This window comes from Dendrobates tinctorius, unplaced genomic scaffold (genome assembly GCF_039654945.1).
Source record: "Dendrobates tinctorius isolate UK_male_01 unplaced genomic scaffold, ASM3965494v1 ptg000534l, whole genome shotgun sequence".
Lineage (NCBI taxonomy): Eukaryota > Metazoa > Chordata > Amphibia > Anura > Dendrobatidae > Dendrobates > Dendrobates tinctorius.
Genome location: NW_027362193.1, coordinates 170,001 through 175,000, shown reverse-complemented (window position 1 = coordinate 175,000; position 5,000 = coordinate 170,001).

Below are 5,000 nucleotides of genomic sequence, written 5' to 3'. Positions count from 1 at the left end.
TTTTTGTGCAAAAATCAGATTTCCCCTTCTCCCACCGCTCTGGGGCGTCAATATGTTGAGGGGACCCGAGGGAGAGTGCCTCCCATGAGGGTAGAATGTGTGACTTTTGGGGGGAAAGTCGAATTATGGAGCAAAAACCATTTTTTGGGACTTAGAAAAATTTCGAGATGTGACAGACTTCCAGGAAGGGGGCGCCTCGGGAGGTGTACCTAGGAGGCTTCCAGGGGCCTGGGTACACTTTTCAGAAAGTACCGTTGGGACTTAGAAAAATTTTCAAGATTTTTGGACTTAGAGCGATTTTTGGATTTTTGTGCAAAAATCGAATTTTCCCTTCTCCCACCGCTCTGGGGCGTCAATATGAAGTGGGGACCCGAGGGAGAGTGCCTCCCATGAGGGTAGAATGTGTGACTTTTGGGGGGAAAGTCGAATTATGGAGCAAAAACCATTTTTGGGGACTTAGAAAAAATTCCGAGATGTGTCAGACTTCCAGGAAGGGGGCGCCTCGGGAGGTGTACCTAGGAGGCTTCCAGGGGCCTGGGTACACTTTTCAGAAAGTACCGTTGGGACTTAGAAAAATTTTCAAGATTTTTGGACTTAGAGCGATTTTTGGATTTTTGTGCAAAAATCGAATTTTCCCTTCTCCCACCGCTCTGGGGCGTCAATATGAAGTGGGGACCCGAGGGAGAGTGCCTCCCATGAGGGTAGAATGTGTGACTTTTGGGGGGAAAGTCGAATTATGGAGCAAAAACCATTTTTGGGGACTTAGAAAAAATTCCGAGATGTGTCAGACTTCCAGGAAGGGGGCGCCTCGGGAGGTGTACCTAGGAGGCTTCCAGGGGCCTGGGTACACTTTTCAGAAAGTACCGTTGGGACTTAGAAAAATTTTCAAGATTTTTGGACTTAGAGCGATTTTTGGATTTTTGTGCAAATATCGAATTTTCCCTTCTCCCACCGCTCTGGGGCGTCAATATGAAGTGGGGACCCGAGGGAGAGTGCCTCCCATGAGGGTAGAATGTGTGACTTTTGGGGGGAAAGTCGAATTATGGAGCAAAAACCATTTTTGGGGACTTAGAAAAAATTCCGAGATGTGTCAGACTTCCAGGAAGGGGGCGCCTCGGGAGGTGTACCTAGGAGGCTTCCAGGGGCCTGGGTACACTTTTCAGAAAGTACCGTTGGGACTTAGAAAAATTTTCAAGATTTTTGGACTTAGAGCGATTTTTGGATTTTTGTGCAAAAATCGAATTTTCCCTTCTCCCACCGCTCTGGGGCGTCAATATGAAGTGGGGACCCGAGGGAGAGTGCCTCCCATGAGGGTAGAATGTGTGACTTTTGGGGGGAAAGTCGAATTATGGAGCAAAAACCATTTTTGGGGACTTAGAAAAAATTCCGAGATGTGTCAGACTTCCAGGAAGGGGGCGCCTCGGGAGGTGTACCTAGGAGGCTTCCAGGGGCCTGGGTACACTTTTCAGAAAGTACCGTTGGGACTTAGAAAAATTTTCAAGATTTTTGGACTTAGAGCGATTTTTGGATTTTTGTGCAAAAATCGAATTTTCCCTTCTCCCACCGCTCTGGGGCGTCAATATGAAGTGGGGACCCGAGGGAGAGTGCCTCCCATGAGGGTAGAATGTGTGACTTTTGGGGGGAAAGTCGAATTATGGAGCAAAAACCATTTTTTGGGACTTAGAAAAATTTCGAGATGTGACAGACTTCCAGGAAGGGGGCGCCTCGGGAGGTGTACCTAGGAGGCTTCCAGGGGCCTGGGTACACTTTTCAGAAAGTACCGTTGGGACTTAGAAAAATTTTCAGGATTTTTGGACTTAGAGCGATTTTTGGATTTTTGATCAAAAATCGAATTTCCCCTTCTCCCACCGCTCTGGGGCGTCAATATGATGTGGGGACCCGAGGGAGAGTGCCTCCCATGAGGGTAGAATGTGTGGCTTTTGGGGGGAAAGTCGAATTATGGAGCAAAAACCAGTTTTTGGGACTTAGAAAAATTTCGAGATGTGTCAGACTTCCAGGAAGGGGGGAGTCTCAGGAGGTGTACCTAGGAGGCTTCCAGGGGCCTGGGTACACTTTTCAGAAAGTACCGTTGGGACTTAGAAAAATTTTCAGGATTTTTGGACTTAGAGCGATTTTTGGATTTTTGTGCAAAAATCAGATTTCCCCTTCTCCCACCGCTCTGGGGCGTCAATATGATGTGGGGACCCGAGGGAGAGTGCCTCCCATGAGGGTAGAATGTGTGGTTTTTTGGGGGAAAGTCGAATTATGGAAGAAATTGAGTTTTGAGGACAAAAAAGTGTTTTGAGGACAAAAAAGTTTCTTGAGGACAAAAAAGTTTCTCGAGGACAAAAAAGTGTTTTGAGGACAAAAAAGTTTCTTGAGGACAAAAAAGTGTTTTGCGAACAAAAAATGGAATTTTGTGATTTTGTGTAAAAATAAGTAAATTCCCCTACTTCCACCACAGGGGGGCTTCAGTATGTTGTAGGGCCCCCAGGGAGGGTCCCCCAACTGGGTTTAAAGTTTGTGGATCCTGGGCAGAAAGTTGAATTTTGGATGAAAAACCGAATTTTGGGACTTAGAAAAATTTCGAGCTGAGCAGTGACAGACTTCCAGGCAGGGGAGCCTCTCTGGAGGTGTACCGAAAACAGTTCCAGGAGCTGAGGTCATTTTCGAACATTTTTTGTTCGCTCAAATTTTTTTTGTTTTTGAGCTCTAAAAAGCTGTTATTATCAATTGGCTCAAAAATTTCAAGTGTCATGAGCTAGTACATGTTGGAGGAATACGTTTTAGGCAAAAAATTGCAAAAAAAAAAATCCAAGTGAAAAAGAACCGGAATGGGGAATTTCTGACTGCTGTAGCAGCCGCACAGTTCCAGGAGGTCGGATACATTTCCGACTTTGTCCCGCTCATTGAAGTACATTGTCCCGCAATGCAAATACATAGTAATGCGCACCTGCGGGAGAATATAGGAGAGAGTGGGCTCTCTCTACCCCGATGTATGGCGGTTGTTCCTATGGTTCTCTGGCTCGGGTAGGCGACTTAGAAGGTGGTCCCTCTTGTCGTGGAAGTTGCAAAATACGGCCGAGACTGAACTTCCACGGCTCCAGGAGGGACTTTTGCTGGTCGTGCGTCCCAAGTGAGAGAGGCGATCCTGGGGTACCTGAGCCTGACCAGACCCTCCCTCGGTGGTCCCTGGTCTTCTGAAGGGTGATGGCATTCAGGGGGGCAAATCTGGAGTCCGTGGCCGAGTTTGGGCTCTAGAAGGCGGACGCCCCTTCTGACCATGTCCCCTCAGAGCCGGCTGGATGGTTCATGGTCCGCGGCTTTGTCTGGCGGTCTGTGCCCAAGCCGGAGAAGCTGTCCTGGGGTACGTGAGCTTTGACCAGACCCTCCCTCGGCGGTCCCTGGTTCTCTGGAGGTGATGGCTGTCAGGGGGGCAAATCTGGAGTCCTCGTGGGAAGGAGGGCTCTTGAAGGCGGACGCCCCCTCTGACTATGTCCCCTCAGAGCAGGCTGGATGGTTCATGGTCCGCGGCTTTGTCTGGCGGTCCATGCCCAAGCCGGAGAAGCTATCCTGGGTACCTGAGCTTCGACCAGACCCTCCCTCGGTGGTCCCTGGTTCTCTGGAGGCGATGGCTGTTGTCAGGGGGGGGGGGGCAAATCTGGAGTCCTCGTGGGAAGGAGGGCTCTGGAAGGCGGACGCCCCCTCTGACTATGTCCCCTCAGAGCATGCTCGATGGTTCTCAGTCCCTGGCTTTGGCTTTTTGGCCATCCTGGGGTACATTCTTGCCAAAAAAAAAAACGACTAAGTGAAAAAGAACCGGAATGAGGAATTTTCTAGGTGCCGCATCCGCCCTACAGTGACTTGAGGCCGGGTACAGTTCCGACTTCGTCCCCTTAAAGTGGGGACGTTGTCCCGCAATGCAAATACATAGGAATGCGCACCTCTGGCAGAATGTACTTGAGAGAGTGTCGTCTCTCTACCCCGATAGAAAGCAGTTGTTTCTCTGGTTCCCCGACTTGGGTAGGCGACTTGGCATGTGGTCCCTCTCGTCTGGAAGTTGCGCACTCCGGCTGAGACCGAACTTCCACAGCTCCGAGAGGGACTTTTGCCGATCGTGCATCCCAAGCGAGAGAGGCAATGCTGGGGTACCCAAGCCTGACCAGACCCTCCCTCGGCGGTCCCTGGTTCTCTGGAGGTGATGGCTTTCGGGGGGCAAATCCGGAGTCCTCGTCCGAAAGGGGGGGCTCCGGAAGGCGGACGCCCCTCTCGTCCATGTCCTCTCAGAGCGGTCTTATCCTCCGATCGATCTGGCACGGCGCTCCCGGGTGGGGAGGTGGTGCTGCTCGCTCGACCCGGGCTTTGGAGCTCGCGTCGGTTTACGGTGAGCGGTGTCCTTCCTCCTGTACCCCCGGGCTTCCACCACCTATCTTTGGGCGCGCACGCCGGCCGTCACCTCCCGTTCGAGGACGGAGGCGGCCGAGCTGTGGGAAGTTTGAATCGCACCGAACGATGAACAGTGGTCTGACGACCCACGCGGGCGAACGGCGGGGCGCCCACCCACCCCGGCGTGGGGGCCAGCCGTCCGAATCGCTCCCCGCGTGGGGAAGCACAGTGTTAGCAAGGGCGGCCCTTTTCGAAGTTCCAGATGCGCAGCCCTGCCCGCGGAGGTCCGTGCCACGCATCGCCCGAAGGGCGGCCTCCGCGGCGGGCACCAGCGAGAGCGGCGGCGGTGGGTGGCGTTTCCACGCCGCTGCCGAGCTCCGCGCCACTAGTCTTTCCCGAGCCCCTACGTTAGTGGGGGGGATGACAGAGCTGTGGAGGCAGGCGAGGGGGGGTTCTCACTGCGCGGTGTGCCCCCACCCGACTCGCCATCGCCTTCCGCTCCTCGTACGTCGTCCTCCGAGGCGGCTCGGAAGGGAGAGGGAGAGCGAGAGAGCGAACGCCCCCCGAGCGAGGGGAAGATGGAGAAGGGAGCGATTTGAATGGGGCGAGAGGTG